This window comes from Diadema setosum, chromosome 15, assembly GCF_964275005.1.
Source record: "Diadema setosum chromosome 15, eeDiaSeto1, whole genome shotgun sequence".
NCBI lineage: Eukaryota > Metazoa > Echinodermata > Echinoidea > Diadematoida > Diadematidae > Diadema > Diadema setosum.
Window position 1 is genome coordinate 15,346,462 of NC_092699.1, and position 21,734 is coordinate 15,368,195.

Below are 21,734 nucleotides of genomic sequence, written 5' to 3' on the forward strand. Positions count from 1 at the left end.
AAGGAGGGGGGCGCAAACAGTATTTCTGGTGCTACTTCCAGGTTTCATCTCATTTTTTTTTGCTTTCGTTTTAACAACAAATAACGAGGGGGCGCGCGCCCGGTGCGTCCCCCTCTGGATCTGCCACTATAGAAGGTATACCAACTTGTTTCACATTGACTGGCATTTGCAGCAATAATCTCTGTTGGTATTTGCAACAATTATTTATTTAAAAATTTGTACAGAAATGTGAATTGATATCCACAATTTGTACATCCCTGCGAATTGAAGCTATCAAACCAGTTTATGGTGCTAGTTTTTTCACAGACTGCAGTGACTAATGTGAAGTATAATTATGAAAGAAAGCATCTAAAAGACAGGATAAATAACTTTGAAGAAGAATACAAATATCTTTTTGTGTTTGTGCACACATGGGTAAACAAACACCATTCAGTTTATATCTTGTCAAAACTTCAAAGGCACTTTGAATGTATCAAACTTCAACTCTTGAGAAGACAGGAGCGGAAAAAAAAAAGATTTTGGAAATATCTACCTTCGAGTCCTGGAACCAGGCCCTACAGTGAGTGAAAGTATGTAACTTGAACTGATACCCCTACCACACGATTTCTACTTCTGAACATTTCCCTGCACATGCATCTCCCTAGCAGCAAACACTTTCTCAGAACTTTAATACAGTGATAAAAGACAGCCTGAGCACTGACACATCTGTGTCAGAACAACGTAATGCATTGCAGCCAATCGGACGTGACACCGGCCCCAAATCTGGCATCTCTGCTTCAAGTAGCGACAGAACACCAAGCAGCATAAAGACATTTGACACCCTTTCACGGCACGAGCCCGTCCCTTTTAGCGCGGGCAGAATATCTGCAAATTGTCACACAAAGCGCAAGAGTCTACCGGTGTGAAAACATGAAGTGGTTTATGACACAGAGACGCTTCTTATCAACCGGAACAATCACAAGTTGTGCTGATCGTGATGTTTGCGTCACATCATCAGGGAAGTAACCCCCTCCCCCAACTATGCAGCTCCTAGTCTGTAGCTCTCAAACTATCGGATGCCACTTCAGTTCGCCGGCAAATGAATCGTTTGATTTCCTTCTGATTTCTCGTGTCATCTCTGATTGCAACTCAAGTGGGAATCATGCATTTTGACGGCCTTCCTTTCACTTTATCTCTCACTCTCTCTCTCTCTCTCCCCCGCTCTGTTCAGCGCTTGGACAAACAGCGACTTATCACCATCGCGAAACGTTGCTAACACTCTCTGTGTACGTTACCAGCTGAGCTTAAAGGCATACTTTACCATTTGCAGATGAAAGCATTAGTGCTATAAAATAGTTCTAAAATGTGAGTTAGGGATAGAAACAACCACTGTCAAAATTTGAATCCGTATAATCGATGTTAAGTGTTGTTAAATACACAAAATGTGAACAATAGTTATAATAAAAATGTTTCCAGACTACACCGTATACAGTTACGGTTTATTGAGAAAAACCCTGATATCTCCTTATATTTTAGGTTTTATAATAAATATTTCATATGGTAGGATGTTTTATGATACAACAGACCTACACATATGCATCAAATATGATATCTTGAAAATTTTTGAAATCACTGCTCCCAAAGGTAAACTGGACCTTTAATACAAGTGGTTGCAATCCCTGTGAAGTGGATACAATGTACATTATCTTAAATATGACATAACACATTGTACACGCCCCTACAAATATCACTCTAAATCAAAAGATTTGTTTAGCTTGCCCTGGGACAAATGAATAGCACTTGTTCTATGTCATTATAAAAAGAAGAAAAAATATATGTAAAGATACAAGGGCTGAATCTCATCATGGAGCTATATTGGTAACTCCATGCTCATAATTATCAATTGCCCGGCAGTGAGATTCAATTGCATGCATGGGGCAAGTAGCAGAGTGGTTTTGCAACACTCTAACAAATGCAACATTGTCTCTGATGTGCTTGCTAATAAGGAGGTAAAACGTTTTAAACGAGTTACAATGAGTTAAAACTAAACTATTGCTTCCATGGTACAGGTTTCTCTACCTGCTTGCCATGCACATGGTTTAGAGAGTTGGACCATAATAATTGTATACCCATACTCCTTTGTCTTGTTTCACTGAGGAATGCATCAATGTTACAGTTTCACAAAAATAACTCAGGACTGTTTGACAGCCCCAAGGACGGATATTAGATGAATCCATGTAATCTCATTCATCATCATGTCATAAATTTGCTATTAATATCTCTTCGCTCTTTTGTCCTCATATATTTCTCCTCAATATAAGTCATGTTGTTTCTCGATATCTCCACAGGGAGGTAGAAATATATAAATGTGCAATTCTCCACCTTCTCTCTCCAATTTTCATCCCTCTTTCTTTCCTTCTTTCTTTCTCTCTCTATCTCTATCTCTCTCACACACACACACACATACACACACACAGACACACACACAGACACACACATTCTCTTTTTTTTTTGTCTTCCATCTGATTACATCAATATTACTTCAACCTAGTGCAGATCTGAGAATAATACCTGAACGGAGAAGAACACGCAATCCAAGCCCGAGGTTTTGTCAGCGGCAGCGAGCAGATCGTGTCACTGAGAATAACTGTGACACGTACACACCCAACCAACCTGTCAAATCGCAAGACGCTGAAACCGGAGGTCGCTGGTTTTTTGCAATCAAGGTTACTCCATTTTCCAGTGCCAGCAATTTTCAGGTGGCCTAGCTGGCAACGTATGTGCTTTAGCTGCCATTACAGGAAATGTTTACTTTCTAGCCCTTTCATGAAATGTAGAAGTATAAATTCTGTCATTGCCATGTTCTATATTTTTCTCATCCACAAAAAGTCATCCTTTTTGCTCTTTATGATCATAAACATGGACTCTATGACTACAATCTTGTTTTTCAGTCCTGCTTTTGGGTGATTTTCCTTATTCAGAAGGTCTGTTAATCCGAAAATGAAATAGGGTTCGTCATTCTAAGGGTTCATTAATCTGAAAAATAATATATGGTTCCTTCTTCTGAAAATGATATGAGGTTCATTAGGCAGAAAATGAAAAGGAGGTGCACAATAAATGTACCTTCAAAACTGCAAACCTTATTTCACTTTCGGATTTACGAACCATTGGCTTAATGAGACTTCCAAATAACAACCTGTAACCGTGCTTTTAAGCTGGACCAAGATCAAAATTCCATACAGCATTATGTCAGGAAGGAAGCTACCAAGTACTGGATCAGGTCATTTTGCAAGTTTTTGCAGTTCATCTGAAACTGCAATACCATCTTGTCATTTTTAGAAAGCCTTAAAAGGCAGAAAAGGCAGCATGCATTTTGCTGAAGTTCGTCAGATGTTAGGTCACTGACCTTGAGCAGAGTTAGTGCTCACGTTATCTTTCAGCGAAACAAAATTTGTGATGTTCAAACTGATCTAGCATTTTGAACTCATATGTGTATGGAGGTAAACTAAATTTATCATCAAATAGTGCAATACATGCATTGAATGTCTATTGTTCAACTGTAAGTATGACCCCTACATGTGTCAAAGCACTCAGCTGTACTATTTTTGCCGGGCAGGTGACATTTGGCATCCCACAAATTAATCCCCAGACATGACTGCAATGTGCATTAGGAAAACCATTAAGGATAATAAAAAAAAAATCAAAATATAAGTAAAAAAAAAACCAACAATGTTCCCTCGTGTGAGTCATTGTGACAACATGTAGCCTGAGAGAATTTCACGATCCGTATCTACCGACAGTAAGATTTAGGACCACCTGTGCCTTTCAGCCAAGAACACTGACAGTAAAGTATAGAATAAAGAATATATTCCATGTGATGGAGTGGCACATACAATATGCCATAAATGCATAATTTTTAGCATATATATGGTCTTCCCATAAAACTTAATGTGCATGATGATGGAAATTCGTCAGAGCCCGAAGGCGGAAACTGATGGCCGTCCGGAGAAGTTATGAAAACTTCATGACTCCAGGATGGTGGTGGGCAGTAACGACAGCTGAAAAGTCTCATTCCTTGTCGCTGTCAGCTCGGAGGAACAAAAAACAGGCTTATCTTTTTCCATTGGAGCTACTAAAGGGTATGGTTTTGATGGAAGACTTGGCTTTAATGAGAATGCAGGTGTGTTGTCTGAGAAATGACGGATGCTCACATTTAATGGCATCGTGGAAGCGATCACAAGTGGGACACCAGGTCAATGTTTCCCCCCCCCCCCCCCCCCGCATCCGGCCCATTACAAAAAAAAAACCCATCACCGGGGTTGAGACCTCTTGTGGCAGCCGAAGATAACTGTTACCGTGGCAACGCAGATGCCTCGCGGCGGGAGAGAAGACGTTGTCGAGGTTTGCCGGATATGTCGCCCAAGTTTGAGCCACAATTACCTTTGTATCAGTGTCATGTTTTATTTGATGACATGTTCCGAAATCACACGCACAAAGCACAGGTCAAGGGATGCATCAAACTTATTTCCTTCTTGCATGACCACATTAAAGACACATGAGATAAGAAAAGTGCAGTAAGTTTCCCTTTTTATATTAATATTCATTCAATGCAGCCATCTGGAGTCATCTTGGAGATACTTTTATTCTAAGTAGGGTTTTTGTTGGTCCTGTTTTTGTTCTTCTGCATCTAATCTTCATGATGATGAGAAAGAAAGTGCATCTTCTCTGCATATTACAAAATTTTCATTACATAGTCAAGTCCAATTCCACATCACGTTCAAGAACATTTAGATAAGTGAAGTAAAAGAATGAGATCCACACAATGGTCAAAATCTCTCTAAATTGGAGCCAAAAATAGAAAAGATAAATGTTTTCATGAAAAGTGAGGCATGGAAAAAATACGCATGCAAATTCACTGAGGTGATAATATCACCCCACAACAATATCACCTCACAACTCTGCTACTAATTTGTGGGGGTTTTTTTTAATCAATTTTTTTTTTATCATAAGATGAGCAACTTTTCTCTATTTTGATATTCCATTTTATGTGATCAAGGTTTCTCTTTGTCCATCCTGACTTTCAGACATTTCTTTTTTCATCGAATGATACCTTGGGTTATTCTTTGATCAGATCATATAAGATGATTTAAGATCAAAATCATGTGTTGGATGATAGTTCAAATCAAATATCAGGTGATTTATGATCAAATCATATATTAGATGATTCTATCTGTAACAAATCACAGATTTGATGACTTTTACAGATCAAACCATATATCAGATAACTTTTACATCTAATCATGCATTATGTGATACTTTAGTCAAATAATACATTCTGCAATTTTTAGATGAAATCATGCATTAATTTTGATTTTTGATTTTCAGATGAAATCATGCCACAGGATTACTTTGTAGTCCTCTCTTATTTCATATTTTCTCTATAATTTGCTGGCACTTCCTAGTCTCTGTTGTTAACTTGTATTCTTTTTTAGAATACTTTTTTTCCTCCTCCTCCTCCTTCTCCTGTCAAAAGCCTTCACATGTGGCTGCAATGACATAGTGTTGTAACTTTGTGCGCAGTCATGCACTACGCCTCCCTTTACCCATGTTGGCAGGCCTCTGTTTATGTCATAAAATAACAACCATAAACATCGTCTCCATGATGATCCTCCAGATGAACCCAATAACTCCACATCCTCCTCTTCTCTGGCCATCTCTACTTCCTTTCCACCCATTTAACTCTTTCATTACCAGTGTAGACTCATATTTTTCTTTCTTTCTTTTTCCTTAACAGGGAGCTTTATGCATTTGCGACACGGATCTTGAAGACGGACTGATTTTGCTATAACACGCATTTCCCATAGACACCTGCACGAGTATTCTCGGGACTGGCCTCAATGGGTTAAGACATTAATTGCATTGGCCATTCTCCTGTCTCCCAGCTAGAACCTAAAATTTACCTTCAATCAACTACACTGTCACATCCTATTTCCATTATCTAACTTTTTTCTCTCCCTCCATTTTTTTGTGTGTTTTACTTGGTACGTTATTGTACACATAGTAGCTATATTTTTAAATCTATTTCTTTTCTTTTTTTATATCTATTTCTTTTGGATTCTAATTCTTCCTGGTCCTTTTGTATGTCTGTAGCTTATTTGCTTATTATAGATTTAATTGCAGCTTTGATTGTAAGGCACTGTTTGCCACTGCTAATCTAGGTATCATTGCATGAATTCACCCATTTCAGTGTGTTAAGGCCTTTGTCTTTCTTTTCATCTAGTCACTTGCCTGCATTAGTAAATGTTTGTTTTACACATGCAGTCCATTTCAATTTACTTGAGAGCATTTATGTGCATCTAGGCTACGTATGCATCTGTGCATCTAGAGAACTAGCCGGTTACAAGCTAAGTGTTTCACGTTGTCTGCTTATTCAATATCTGCCCCACCATCTCAACCTCGCTGTTTCTACTTTTTTTTTTCCTTCTTCGTCCATGCATCCGCTGAGGTCACGACATTCTATACTTAGTTCCCTGTGAGTGGGACTAAGGTACATCCATGGGGGGAAGAGGAAACCCATTGCCCTATGGCCATCATTGACATAGGAGTCCTCTTCCTCAGAAATCTATCACCTTCAGACACTTCTGCATCCTCTTTCTCCCTGATTTTCTTCTCCCTCTCTCTTTATATTTGCTCTTTTTTCTCCTTTTCTCACTGAATATTCTCTCTCTCTCCTTTTCTTTCTCTTCCTCCTCTCTCTCAGTACCTATGATCACACTGGCAAAACATCCCGAAGTTTCACTTCGAAAAGTCTTTGCGAAGTTTGCTCATCTGTCCACAATGGCAGCCAAACTTCTCATAGTTTCAGTTCTTGAAGTCTGCATCACTGGTGCGCATGTACAACAAAGAAAGAAACATGTGCCATCTGACAGCTAATGATTGTGCTGTATTAACACACAATGTACACATGAACATAACAATGCACACATGTACGTCCCAATGACGCACCACCCGCAAGACCATCGATCTATACCGCAAACAGGTGGTGGACTGGTCACAAGAAAAACTTTACGAAGTTTCAGTCACGAGCATTCAAATTTCCCTCATTTCAGTGGGAACTTCCCAAAAAAGCTTTCTGGAAGTTTGTGGTCACACTGACAAAACTTACAGAACTTAAACTTCGTGAACATTAAACTTTGCGATGTTTTGCCAGTGTGACTGCAGCTAATATTCTCTCCCTCTCCATCCCTTTCCTCTAGGCCATCAGGAAGCTAGTATTGATTGTCATAATTCCACTCCCACTCACTTTTCACTAGCCAGTTTTCTCTCACGCTTCCTCTCTCATACTATCTCACCCTCCACCTCTCTCCCTTTTTCTTCCCAACAAACATATATCTATATATCTCTCATATATCTCTATATCTCTCATATATCTATATATCTCTCATAATCTACAGTCACTGTACATATCTCTCATATATCTATATATCTCTCATATATCTATATATCTCTCATTATATCTATATATCTCTCATATATCTATATATCTCTCATTATATCTATATATCTCTCATATATCTATATATCTCTCATATATCCATATATCTCTCATATATCTATATATCTCTCATATATCTTTATATCTCTCATATATCTATATATCTCTGATATATATTTTCTCTCATCTGTATTTCCCTGATTTCTTTGCACTCTCACTACTAAGAGAATATTAAACATTCCTTATTTTCTCATCTCAAGAGCATCCTTTGTGTCAATGTTTGTCTTAAAGTATACTCCCAGCTCTGACACGCCTGCCTTTATTTCAAGTTCTCTATCTTTTTATGAATTCTAATTTTGTTTCCTTCATGAGGAGCAAATACCCTCAATGATTCCTAAATCCCAAATGTAAAGTCTGTCAACTTGTAAATACCAGGCAGAAGAGTGAGAAGTAAACTGATTGTGACTTTGTATCACCTCTGGAGATGGGGTAAATCCTTCATGAAACCTATTGTACGCATGCAGGTATAAAGCCACTATTCACCATTTGCTGATGAAAAAATAAAACAGCTTCACTGCTTCAAAATAGTTCTAAAATGTGAGTTAGGGATAGATACAACCAATGTAAAATGTTAATTATTATAATCAATGTTAAGTATTGTTAAATATACAAAATATGAACAACATTTTAATCAAAATTGATTTTACAATAAACTGCCTACAGTTATGGTTTATTTATAATGTTAGTGATACCTCCTTATATTTGTGGCTTTATTGAAAAATATGTATATGGTAGGAAGTTTTGTGACACAACTGAACTATGCATATGCATCAAATGTGATGACTTGAACACTTTTTAAATCACAGCTCCCAATGGTAAACACTGAGGACGGCTGATTTTGCTACAACACTCATTTCCCATAGACACTTGCCCGAGTTGGTCCTATACTTGGGACTCGTCCTCAATGGGTTAATATGCTAAGATAATGATAACACACACACAAAAAAAAAAAAGGTAAGACAGACTAGACACTTTGCTTTCTACCTGTCACCATCTAGTCACACGTGTATCTATTTAAGTATTCGCAGTTGCAGAATTGATCCGTCACACCACACACAAGCCTGGTTCTTCGCTAACCCCAAACCAAGCGTCTGTGGCAGACCCAGCCAACCCCCTCCAATCTCTCTCCCCCCCCCCCCTTACCCCATTCCTTCATCCTGCGGGCCATGTTGGAATCATTTATTGATTGACGCACAACGCTTTTCTCTCCGCTCCGTGCATTTCGGTCACCTCTCCTATTTCACCTTAAGAATCTGCGAGACACCAGCTCCAGTCTACTGACAGACAAAATTAGATTTTCCCCCCATTTTCCTCCCTTTTTTTTTTAGCATGAGGTGCTACCATAAAACTGAGTTGAGTGCACTTGATTAATGCCAACGAGAGAGGCATTAAATCTTAGCTGAAACACAAAAGAGACAAAATTTATTTCCTTCATCAGAGTTGTGGGAAAACTTATACATTCTAGCCAGGTGAAAAGTATCACTGCTCATTAAGGTTTGATTTCATCTATGACCCTCTGTACTAAGTATTGAGTTTGTTTGCTTTTTGTTTTTGTTTTTACGTTTACTAAATGTGAGTGAAATCTAGGCGAAAGCTCAGCTTGTCATTTAGAAACTAGTGCTACATGGAAGCCTTTTTTTTTCAACTGTATCATATCTGGCAGTGGGTGTATTTGCTACTTTGCAATGAAATGCTATCAGTACTTCTAAATCAAATACAAAAACAAAATGCTGCATTAAAAGGAAAGAGAGCAAGTAATTCAAAGAAAACAAGATTGAATTTTGTTACTCCTTGATCTACATCAGGATTTGCCACCATATCTCAAATGGAAACGAGACCAAGTATTTTAGATGCCCTAAGGCAGAATTCACTTGCTGTGATTTACAAGGCTCACTGTCCTGCATTTATCATCGAAACGGAGAATTACATGCCCTGCAAGAAGAGCAGTCTCCAACTAACCATAATTTTGTTTCATGGTGGTTTTTTTTTTTTTTTTCTAGGACAAACTTATAGGCAAGCAGTGCAAATGCAGAAATTCAAGAGATTAGCCTGAAATATGATACTTTCTGCAGATTACCATTCAAACAGAGCTGGATTCAGTTAGTCTATTTACCGTAGTCTATATACAATCCAAGACAAAAATCCCCTCCTCCCATCCCCCCCCCCCTCCGCCCAACAGCTCTAAACAGAGTAAAAAACAATATCTAGCTGATATCACCAAGTTGCATTGAATGGAAGTATAGACTAAACAACTTCCTGGAACTGATAATGCTCTCTATGGGTTTTGTAACAAACAGTCTATAAAAGATAAAAGGTGTAAAATGATATCGCTAAGACAGGAAAATTTCCAGACAGCAGGTGAAGTGAGAAATGAGAAGCTCAAATCACTTCACATGCGTACGGATCACATTCAAATTTGTTAGATATGTTTACCTTTTAACAATGCCCCATCATACATACACAGTCACTTCAGGTTTGAAGATGGTGGCTTTCCAAGATCGTGATATTTCATATTTCAAATTTGACATTCTAAATTTTAACATTACACTTGTTCCCAGTTTTGCAAACCGTAACAAAAGTCATCATTGTAATGCAGCTGAAAAGATCAACCTTGATACGCTTACATCTCTCCAGCTTTCCTCAGATTAACCACTCGACTGCCACAGGCTATTTCTCGCACTTAACCCCGGGATGCTGAGGGTTATATGTCATCCACACAAACCCACAACAATCAAATCATGTGGTGTTCATTCGTCTGAATAAAAAGTGAATATACAACAAATCTAAAACCTAAATAATACATGCATCTCAGCTGTAAAAAAAGCCCTACAAATCCTTCTATAAAGTTATCTGTATTCCCATCACCAAATGTTTCATCAATTGCATTTACACTGCACGTAGCTACTTTGAACTGTGATGCTGTACTTTCCTGATGGAAATATCGATAAAAAGTACTCTAGAATTATTAAAAGGGGAAAAACCCGATGTTTTCTTTTTTCTTCTTTTGAGAGAGAGAGAGAGAGAGGGAATCATCCAAGAAACGTTTTTGTCAAGATGTCAAGAAATTGTGAAATTCAAAATGTCACAGCTTCCTTATTTCTTATCCAATTTTTGTCATTTTTGCATAGTTCTGTAGGAAATATTTTTCTTTTTCTTTGGAAGTTTATTTATTTTTGGGGTGGATTCCTCTTTAACAGATTAGCGACCGACATACAATATTTAAGTTTGATATCTTAGCAGATCCAATGAACAGCCAAAGGAATTATCATGGAGATTCCTGAGACATCGAGTGCGCAAGGAAGAGCGTCTGACCAAGAGATATCAATGGCGGAAGTTCCACATCTTCCGAAGATAAGAGCGGGCAGGAACGCACAATCAGTATTCATCACACACTGGTTAAAAGGGGATCGGGTTCCTGAATATGACAGGAGCGTTCATCATTCCACTTAATAGGGGAAACCCCCTTTTAACAGCAGACCATGTAGGATGCTGCCAAATTCAAAGAAAGTCCTACATGCTCACTTTAGGTGTGAAGATAGTGGAAAGAATGGTCCATGATCTGCAGATCTTACATCAAGTTTGCATAAAGTTTTTTTCTTATAGAAATCATCCCCAAATCACCAAATAAATAATACATGCATTTGAGTTAACTTAAACCATAAAATTTGGTTCATATCAGTACAACAATCACTAAAAAGCTATTCCACAGAGCAGAGCCCACCACACACAAAAAGTCTCTGCATCACACATTTAATCCTCATCAAATTTACATACTACCCTTGCACTAATAATCTTATACACTTTCTAACTTGTTCATGGTCCATAGGATTATCCCTGTAAACAAACAACTAAGAACAAATCCCGGATAACTTGTCTATAAGAGGTAAGAGCAGAAGACAAGGAGGATCCAAAGTACCGTATATTCACATCTAACAAAGAGAACTTCAATCTCTCAGAGAGCTGCATCTCTGTTACTTCAGGCTAAAATAGACAGACATGATTTTTGTCAGTTATCAGAGAGAGCAATATATGACATTGACATATCATTTTGCAATCACTTGGAAGCTTGATCCCATACACATAATTTTGTGTTGGTCTAATATTCTTTGTGACATATGAGCTGCATCTCATGTCCATATCAGTTTATCAAAAGACCAATTTTGGAAACCCTTACTGTCACTTCTAGTAGAAAAATCAATTAAAAGCACTATTTTTTCCTATTGATTAACTCTTATTTGTGGAAGATTTAAAACATCTTGTCTCCTCATGTTTCTACCTTAGAACTCATACAATTAGAAAAAAAAAAAACACTCTTGCTAAGCATCTACATCAGAATTGAATGCCCCTACTTCCTAACTGTTGCTTCTACATTTATGCTAACAAGCCCAGTTTGTGTGTGTCTTTCAATACTGATAGATCCTCCCTTTAAAACAATTTGGCTACCTGCAGCACACGCATTGATGTCTTGATGTCGACTTAATGGCTTTCTCCATTCCCATAATTCATCAGCAGCAAGCTGAGACAGCCAGGCCGCGGCAGCTCGCAGACGGTCAGAGATATTACGATGTCAGGGTTGATGCGCTCATCAATACCCTTTCCTTAAGATTTTTTAAGGGGGATAGAAAGAGAGAGGGAAGAAAAAAAAAAGAAGGAAAGGAAAGAAACCTACTTATGCCAAGCTTTGTAGGCCGAATCGGTTACGGGATTTCGATCAGGGTAGCCGCAGCCGCGATGTCTGCCGCAGAGAGCCGAGGCGCGGAAACACGAGCAACGTTTCTCGGAGATCCAAACCCTCCCGAAATCCTTCCGACATGTAAAATGATGTAGCGTTACACCGGACTGTGCTCACTGGGCTGGTAAAGTTCAAGTGCCGGTTCGTCATCTGATCTCATTTTGATTTTATTGACACACATGTATGATATTAAAGCGCCACCGTTAGACTGAGTAGGGTTGCAAATGGAAAACAAAATTGGAATTTGGAGGATGGGGAATGTACAGAGGTATCGAGCGCAAGGACACGGCAAGAATACCCGAAGTGCGATCGCCATGAGGGCATGGTCCAATTAATCTCCTTTCTTCTCTTACTTGTGTACATTTTAAGTGTTTAATTTGGTATGTTTTTACTTCCTCTTTGTGTGTGTGTGTGTGTGTGTGTGTGTGTGTGTGTTTGTGTGTGAGCGTGTCATGTACGCACAAGTGACATTCTTGCTTAATTGCAAGTGATTAACATGTTGCCTTCATCGATGTAAATAGGCACTGATTATTTTGTGTTTAAAGTAGCAACCTTGATGAAAATCATGAGCATACATACTTTGGTGGGATTCGAACCCACAACCTCCTGACTGCTAGACAGCCATCATATCCACTAGACTACCGAGCTTTTGCCCTACTGCCAGTGATGGTTCGTAACCATCATAGCAGCAGGTACTTCATATCTATGCAAATTGATAATTCTGATGTTGAGTTGTGTTTTATTGCAACTCATCGACAAACTGCCCTTGAATGACAAATTGTCCTTCAATGACATAAATAAGCACCAAATATTCTGTGTTTCGAGTATCGCAATGATAAAAATGTGTTCAATGTCACACAGCATAAATTTCTCATGAAATCAAAACTTTGGCTATAGAAGAAAACCACATCAGCAATCAATGCAAATAAGAATATAAATAACTGCCAAATCTGCAGATATACTGTTTTCCTAATCTTCATGGACTCTCTCATCCATTTTCAAGCTTTAAGAGAGCGCTATGGAGGGACAAAAAGAGCCATAAATCCTGATCTAAATTTCCACCCTAACTTTAGCCACCTGAAATCAACCCAAGAAAAGTTTAGGTCAGCCTTAGCAATTACTTTTTCTTGTCCTGAATGATAATGATAATAACAATAGTAAAGATAATGATAATAATAATAACAATAATAACAATAACAATATTAATGACAAACCCAGCCAGTTTTTAAATAGGGCATTTCAGACTTGTCATGAATTTCAATGCACTTTACACACTACAACCTTGCATACTTTGCAGGATTCTATTACTCCTGACTTAAAGACACTATGCATTTCTAATCTATCTGTTTACATCATGGGGGGGTAGGTCAGTTGACACCCACTAACAGATCAGAATTTCAATCCCCCTTCGTACGTCAGCAAAAAATCCTTTTGCTTTTGTTAAATAAAAAGTGGGTTGTTTTGTTGTTCAAAAGTAGGTCAATTTTGTTTTTTCCCCTCCACTCTTTAGAAAGAATAAGAACTCGGTATCAAAGAAATCAAACAATGATAGACTGCCCTCGTTGACAAATAAAGAAGCAAAGTAAAAGTGTTTCTGCTTTCAACTCTGTTTTGTTTTTATTTGTTTTTGTCCAGACCCGACTCTTCTTGCTCTCAATGAGGGGAAAACCAGCAACAAAACTTTTATGAGCCGTATCTTTCTGTAGAGTACCATTTATTCAACTGGAGTAAAAAAAAAAAAAAAAAAAAAAAAAAAAAATTGCATGAATTTGTAACATTTATGATTACAAAGTTAAAATATCTGCCTGGCTTATATATGTATGGCCTAGGATCTATGTATAGGAATGATCGCATTACACCTACATGTAGACTTTCTTTTTGAGAGAGAGAGAGGGGTGTTGGAGGGGGAGGTAGAAAGGGGAGGGGAAAGGGGAGGGGAAAGGGGAGGGGAGAGGGGAAGGAGGGAGGGAAAGGGGGAGGGGAAGGGGGAGGGGAAGGTATTGATATAGGGTGCACTGTGACTTCCAAACATCAAGTGCCCGTATTTCATGGTTAGGATACATGATAAAGATAAGACATCACAACAAGCCTTTCATAATTGAATACAGTAATACAAGAACAGACCAAGTCCTGACTTCACTTTCATCTTTGTAGACTCCTTGCAAAGTAATGCAAAAATATATTATTCAAATGACTGTGTAATAATTCAATTAGTATACATAACATTCCCTTAGTTGAAAAATTAAAGAATACTAAAGGATGTCATTCATTTTATTTTCTCAAAATTCTCCCTAATGGACTTCGGTATATCATATAAATTCTGGTATTCAATTGCCCACCATGGTTTTACAAAGATTGCCCATTTATAAACAGCAATGAGATTACACAGAATATCACTGCGAAAATCTTCTGACATTCTAGTCCCACACAGGTAAATCTCCTTTGACGTCAAGACGCCTTCAAAGGCTGACGATCGCAGCGGTTGATCATCGCGCCCAATCTTGTTTTCCACAAACAAGACAATCAGCTGCCGGTATGAGTACAAATCAAGAGAAAGACAAGGCGCTGTTTAAGCCAAAACCAGCCACACATCCACACCTCCCCAGCCGCTGGCGCTAGACAAAGAGACTCTTTGGGATGCGGGGGGTTAATTCTCGCCTCAAAGGAAGACTTCGGCTCCCTGCGAGTGGATATCATCGAGCGCAAGGGGGGAGAAAAATCCCATTAGTGGTGTTTTCTTTGTTCATTAGACCCAATGATCACATTCATCCCCAGGGCTTTCCTCTAATTAAAGCCCATCCCGATAATTCCGTCTCGCTCAAGACATAAATTGCAGCACGCTCTCTCAAGAAGACAGCGAAGACACTTGGAAAGTAAGGTGAGGATGAAGTGGCAAGGAAGGAGAGATTTGCCTTCTCCCAGTCTTTTATTTCTGTTAATGTTGTTCATTTGCTTCTTTGCTTTGTAGTTTTTGTTTTGTTTTTGTTTTTTTTTTGTTCATACAGTCCCTCAAACAAAGTCCAAATCAAAATCATGCTACGTTGTAATAGCTTCCCATGGCAACATCCTTTAGACATTCGTTCACACAGGATATTCAAAATTTTGCAAACTTTCTACCAGCCTAAAAAGCCATCGCTCATAGGTACAGCAATTCTGCAATCCTTGAAAGTCTCTTTAGAGGTCAGGGCTTAAGTGACAGCAAATTTTGAACAAATCCAAAGTGACAAGAATGCTTTATGGTTATATAAGCTGGAGCTTAATAAAAAAAAAAAAAAAAAAAAAAGGAAGAATGTAGAGAGTGTTCCACACAAAGAAGATACTGATGCAGGCCTCGAAATAGGATTTTGGAGGGGCAAGGCCATTTAGAAAAGGGCACTTTTTCCAAGAGGCCAGGGCACTTAGGTCAGTCAGAGGGGCACCAAGGCCACATTGGAAAGGGCATGTTGGGTGTTTATACGTGATGTGAATGCCCCATAGAGCTGTATGCTATCGACGGTGCTGCTACACTCCAGCAGCGCACGCACGCATAAGATCTCTCCGCAGCAGACGACGTTAGGCAGTAGGCCATACGCAATACGATGTAGGTTCTGTAATACAGTACGTTCTCAACGCGTACGCCGCGCTCGCTTTGGAGCACTTCTGGCGCCATTTTGCTTTGAGCATGCGGGCATGAATGCAGAGCGAGAGAGATGGCAATGCTCGCAGCCGTCCGACAGGCCTGGCATTTTTTAGCATGGCTTGCAACCACTTCCTCCGGCCCGCCGCTGCCGAGCTAGTAACTCTATGGCCACTGCGCTGCGGAGGCAGTCAGGACGGTAAAAGCCGGTTGGGCGTACATGTACGTAGACTTCTACACGTCGTCTCGTATCTTGGAAAGATACTTGAGTTTGAATTAGATATATTGGGACGCGAGTGAACTGAAGGTATGATATTTGAGATCAGGAAAGTTGTTCAAGCTTATTAAAGTGTAGACTTTGAGAAAGGGCATATTATACATCATAAATACTAACTTTCATTCTAAAAGGGCACCACGGCCACAAGAAAAAGGGCACTTTTTTTTTGGCCGTAACTTTAATCAAGGAAAAAAAGGCATTGCGGCCAACGAGAGGGGCACCGACGGCCATACGGCCATGGCCGTCGGTGGCCGTCACTTAATTCGAGGCCTGCTGATGGAGGTGAAATATACCTGGCATGATGAAACCTCATACATCAACATCACAAGTTTTTAAGGAGAGCAAACAAACCTATTTCATTTCCCCAACATTTCCTCAAAATAACATCAATGCTGACATCGTTTAATGCAGACGAATTGTTTTGGATCACATTAATGATTATTTTGTTTTGAAACTCAAATATCTTTCATTGATATTTTGTTTAATAGCACCTCTATTTTAGAGTCACAAATTAAAAGAAAGCCATGACACTCCACAGTATTTTATGCATAACATACATTGATATACTGGAAATCAATTGATAATTTGACTGCTGCTAACTGTTGGAACTCATAAATGTACATACAATGAAGAGAGAACAAAATTGGAAATATCTGCCCTTAACTGATTTTTTTTTTCTGCATTAGGAACAATTTCATATTCCCATAGCTCATGTCTGTCAATAAATCAATAAAGCTATGTGCTTTCAATGTGATATCCATACAAAGCATGTGTGCCGAATATTTGCAATTACATCGCACTCATTCCACATGATCACTGCTCCGCATCACATCCCCACAAATAAAGTCATACACAGATTTATAATCAAATGGTACTTCATGCAAAAAGGTTCGATATCAATTATGATCTCTAATTCCATTGTTCTACCTTAATTGAAGTCTTCTCAAACAGGGGGAAAACTATTTGCAAAAGTGAGAGCTAATCATTCCAATTTCATCTGGGTGGAAAGGAGGGCATGCCATGCTCGAATGAATTAAATGAATGATATGAGATTGTCATGCTCTTGAACAAACAGAAATATGGTGATGCTGTCTCAGAGAGAATGCTAGCTGAGATTCATCTCAGGCAAAATTAAAATTGACAGAAACAACCCAAAAGAACATCATTACGTCCATAAACCACATGAAATGTTTTCCATCCTCTGTCTGTGCAGACAGACAAGACAGACGAGGTGACTCAGAAAATCAAATACCATCCGACATTCGGCAATTTAGAAAACTCATTTACAGTCATTTGGGAGACGATGATTACAAGATTGGCTGTTCAAGGCTAATTTCAGGCTGTCGGAGCTGGAGCGTGTTGTACGCATGAGTGTTTTCCCCCCTCAAGGTCCCCCATCTTTACCAGATAATTTGTCTCACATAATTCAAGCCCTTGACATTGAATGACAATCAATTTCATGAAGCCATCATAGATTCCTGAAACTACAAAATGCCTCTACTGGCGCCTCTTTGTGTTGTTGCTTTTATATCTTTTTGCTTGGATTTCCAACACCAATGAATGTTTTGTCAAACTTTTGATGAATCAACAATGTCAATGTTGAGGATCGACACGGATGATGAAGTATCACTGCAGAATATGATCATTGCTTCAAATATTTTCAATTAAGAGACAGAGAGAACAGTGCTGACAATGTTTGTACTGTAATACAAGTCAACTCAATCACTCAGTTTTCTTTTCCTACCATAGGTGAGGTGGTTCCATTCCTTCCTCTCCTCATCTGAGATTTTCTCATCCCACAGCAAACATTTCTCCTATTTTTACTTTCGAGCCAAATCAGACAATAACAAGTTTCAGGGAATAAGCATTCCTCTCGGATGATTGTCAAAATGAAAGGAAATAAGCAGTGAAATTTCAGAGTTGCCAATTCAATGACAGCAAGACGATAATTCTGGCAGTAAAATTCTCTAGGACTTGATGGAACAAATAACTTGACATTGCCACCAAGATGCAAGTTTGCCTCGTATCAACAGGGTGAGGGCGCACTGTATGCTTCCAACAAATGTACGGGATGATGCAGGGATGGGATGAAGGGGGGGGGGGGTGAGGATTGATGGGATAAGGGGGGTAGATGGCATGATGGGAGGGTGGGGTAGGGAGGGATAGGAGACAGAGGAAGCGTGCCAGGTGGGACGCTGGCTCTCCGAGGGCAGTCGAGGTCTGGCAGACAATCAGCCTGCGCAAATTTGGCTACACCCTCCAGAGCGTGATGGATGCGTCTGGACCGAGCACGCACGCCCCGCGTGAGGAGGCATACGTACCCAGCACACAGACTCAATCTCCCTTCATCACACACATTGACTAACAGACATACATGCTTTCAGCCCGCACAGAAACGTCTCAGACCCTCTGCAAAGTGATAATCTCTTCAATCCATTCACTGGTCCCGACAGACGCCGAGTTCCTGTTTGAGATTACATACAGCCGACCTCATGAGCTCACGAGAGTCCCCCTCTCCCAGCTCCAAACCTCACAATATCTTTCTTCTTTTTCTCCCTCAATCCCTCCCCCTTCTCCCCCCCCCCCCCATTTACATATCCTCATAAAAATATCACATGGTGCTTCTGAGTTCAAAGAACCTTGATGCATGACATCATCTGCAAATGCAGGTATGTGTTTACCTCCCTTCTTCCCATGCATAATTTATTTTTTTACCTTTTCTCCCAGCTGTTTGGGGAAAAGAAAACATGCCTCAGGCACACTGCTTCTCGCATGGGGGAATTTCTAAGAAAGGGCAAACCCCATTAGCATCCTGACATGTTCACATCTACCAAAGAAGAGGAACGAAGGACTTCCGTAATGCAATTATGGTTTAAACTGAAATTCAGATTGCTTTCATGTTGTTTGGGGTTTTTTTTTATCCTTCTCCTTTTCCATTACTGCTGCAGTAAACTTTACCATAAAAGCAATTCAAAGCACCGACATGCATGTCTCTAAGAAATAATTCTTCCGGCACCCTTCGGGGTGAAGGCATAAAAGTGAAAACCATTCTGCGATGAATGCTCTCGGTACGTCTTACCATCACAAATATCAAGTTACCAAAAAAATATAGCCCATGTCGCATCAGTCACCAGATGCTTGGTAGCAAAATAGAAGCAAATACTTTGGGGGATTTTCTGAGAGACTGCTGCTATCACATCCCTTGAATTCCTTCTTCATCCAACAGATAAAGGCAGCATCTATCATCTTTCCCATGTTTCAGATTGCACTTCTCAAGTTGTGTCGAAACATTAACAGTACGCCACATATGAATTGATAATCGTAACTAAAGACATGGATGTGGTTTCTTGCACACATGTGATACACTGCAGCTGTGAATCAAAAGTTCCATCATGACACGCTTTTGACGGCAGCAGCTCTCTACCTCCATAAAATCTCATGCCTAACGGGAACTCCCTCTGCCCCTCCCTCCCTCCCTCTATCCTCCCAAACCTTCCTCCATACTACTCCCCCCCCCTCCCCCTCCCCCTCCCCCGCCCACTTATATCTTGTCTCTTTCTATCTCGTCCGCCTTCTGGCAGTGCTCCCAAAATGAGGGCTACACCCTGACCTTTTTAAACCAAGTCATTACGATCTTGGAGGAAGAGGAGTCGTCCGCTCTGACTTTACTCTCACCAGCAAAGCATCTTTGCACCGACAGGCAAATGAAGACTGACGCTTAACGAACGAGATACAAGGAAAAACACGAGAGCCATGTGAACCCATTCTCATCCACTTTGTGGGAATCTATTTCAAACGACGCCATCATCTGGCCGCGGTCTGGCTGATCACTTTTTGCTTCCTCCTTAAACTAAGGCACTGCGCCTCAGATGCGGAGTAGCATTTAGGAGATGGGGTGAGACTCACTGCTCCCCCCCCCCCACCTCCCACCACCACCACCACCACCACCTGACAGTGATGGAGATTGGGAAAGACTCAAAGATGCGTGTCCGTGTCCGAGGGAGATGGACCACTCCCGTTAAGATGGTCGGGGATAAACAAATAAATAATCAAGCCCCGGAAATCTGAAGATAAACATTCCCTGCTGTCGAGTCATTCATCACCGAGCACTGGGTCTGGCTGGGATTCATTGTCCACCATTGATTCTCAACTCCAGCATGGGTTGGAAGAAACATAGCCGTAGTGTTGGAGAATGTTCAGTAATGTGTGAAGCATTATTTCTTGATATCTCTCAAACTTGAACAGATGCTAACACCAGTGTCCACCATGCAAACAACATAAGAGGAATGATAACATTGCACCTGAAAATCAATCAAATACAGAGTAAAATGTGTCTTTTTTAGAGGGGTATTTGTTAAATTGGAAACTTCAGAATATTTAAAAAGTTGCATGCACAGGCAGCTGTTGGAATGATCTTGAAAAAATGACAAAATCCTTTATTTCATAACCTCCTCTCAGATATGATATACTAGAATTTGTAACAAGTGGAGCATTAAAAATTCCTTTCACATGCAGCAATCCACATCATACAAATCAATGAAGATATGAACATTCTTCTGATTAAAAAAAACCCCAACCAACAAACAAAAAACAAGAATCACGTAGCATGAACATTCTTGTTGCAAATCAAGCAAGATGCAAACAGGCCAAATTGCTGTCCAGACTCACGCCTACGTGTTCTGACTACCACACAAAATCGAATCGCTGTAGATGAAGAAAAATTGGAAATCACGTGCAAAGACAGATTGTTCTTTAAAATTGCAGAGCTAAAAAGAATTTCACCAAATACACACAGCTTTCACTGTTATGAATAAAATCCACATCGAGATAACCGTTTATAGCATTAACAAGATTGTTATGCAAACATATTCATGCATATCATGAAAATTGGTGTTGCTGCATATACATTTCTATTTTGATAGTAAGATACAAATCTTCAATGCGATCAGCATTAGAAATATTATTGTTACCACCATCAAAATATTCATTATTGTCCCTACCATCATCATCATCATCATCATCATCATCATCATCATCATCATCATCATATTACAATCAGTAGCATCATTACCAAAACTACTGTCACCTTTATCATCATAACCACCATCATCATCTCCACCAACACTTTTCATATTACTTGCTGACTTCATGTATTAATATATGAATAAAAATAAACATTATCCATATACTCTTCCTATCTCCACGCCTTTCAAGGAAACCCAAATCCAAAGATAAATGTGGATTGAGTGAAAACAGCAACATTAGTAGAACACATCAGTACACAAAAATTCACTTTTCTAGCATAATGGGCACTTGACTGACCGCTTTCAGAAAGCAGGGGGAATAATTGCTACCCTTAACATATGTCAGTATCAAGTTGATGGAATGTGTTATTTTCATGAAAAATGAATTTTTATGGAATTCCCTTTATATTTTCTTTATATTGTTGTCCACACATGAGACCATAACCTCTAGTAGTCTCCTCATCCAGCAGTTCCAACACCAAAACTTTACAAATTCATAACTTTTGCATCGATTGTCTGATTTTCCTCAAACTTTCACTGATGTGTTCTAC

At 39.4% G+C, this 21,734-nt stretch overlaps 1 protein-coding gene across 1 annotated transcript in view; it reads right to left on the reverse strand.

Annotated features, from left to right (window-relative positions):
- LOC140238557 (rho guanine nucleotide exchange factor 10-like) overlaps positions 1 to 21,734 on the reverse strand; it is a 119,226-nt gene that overhangs the window by 53,468 nt on the left and 44,024 nt on the right. The window lies entirely within an intron of this gene.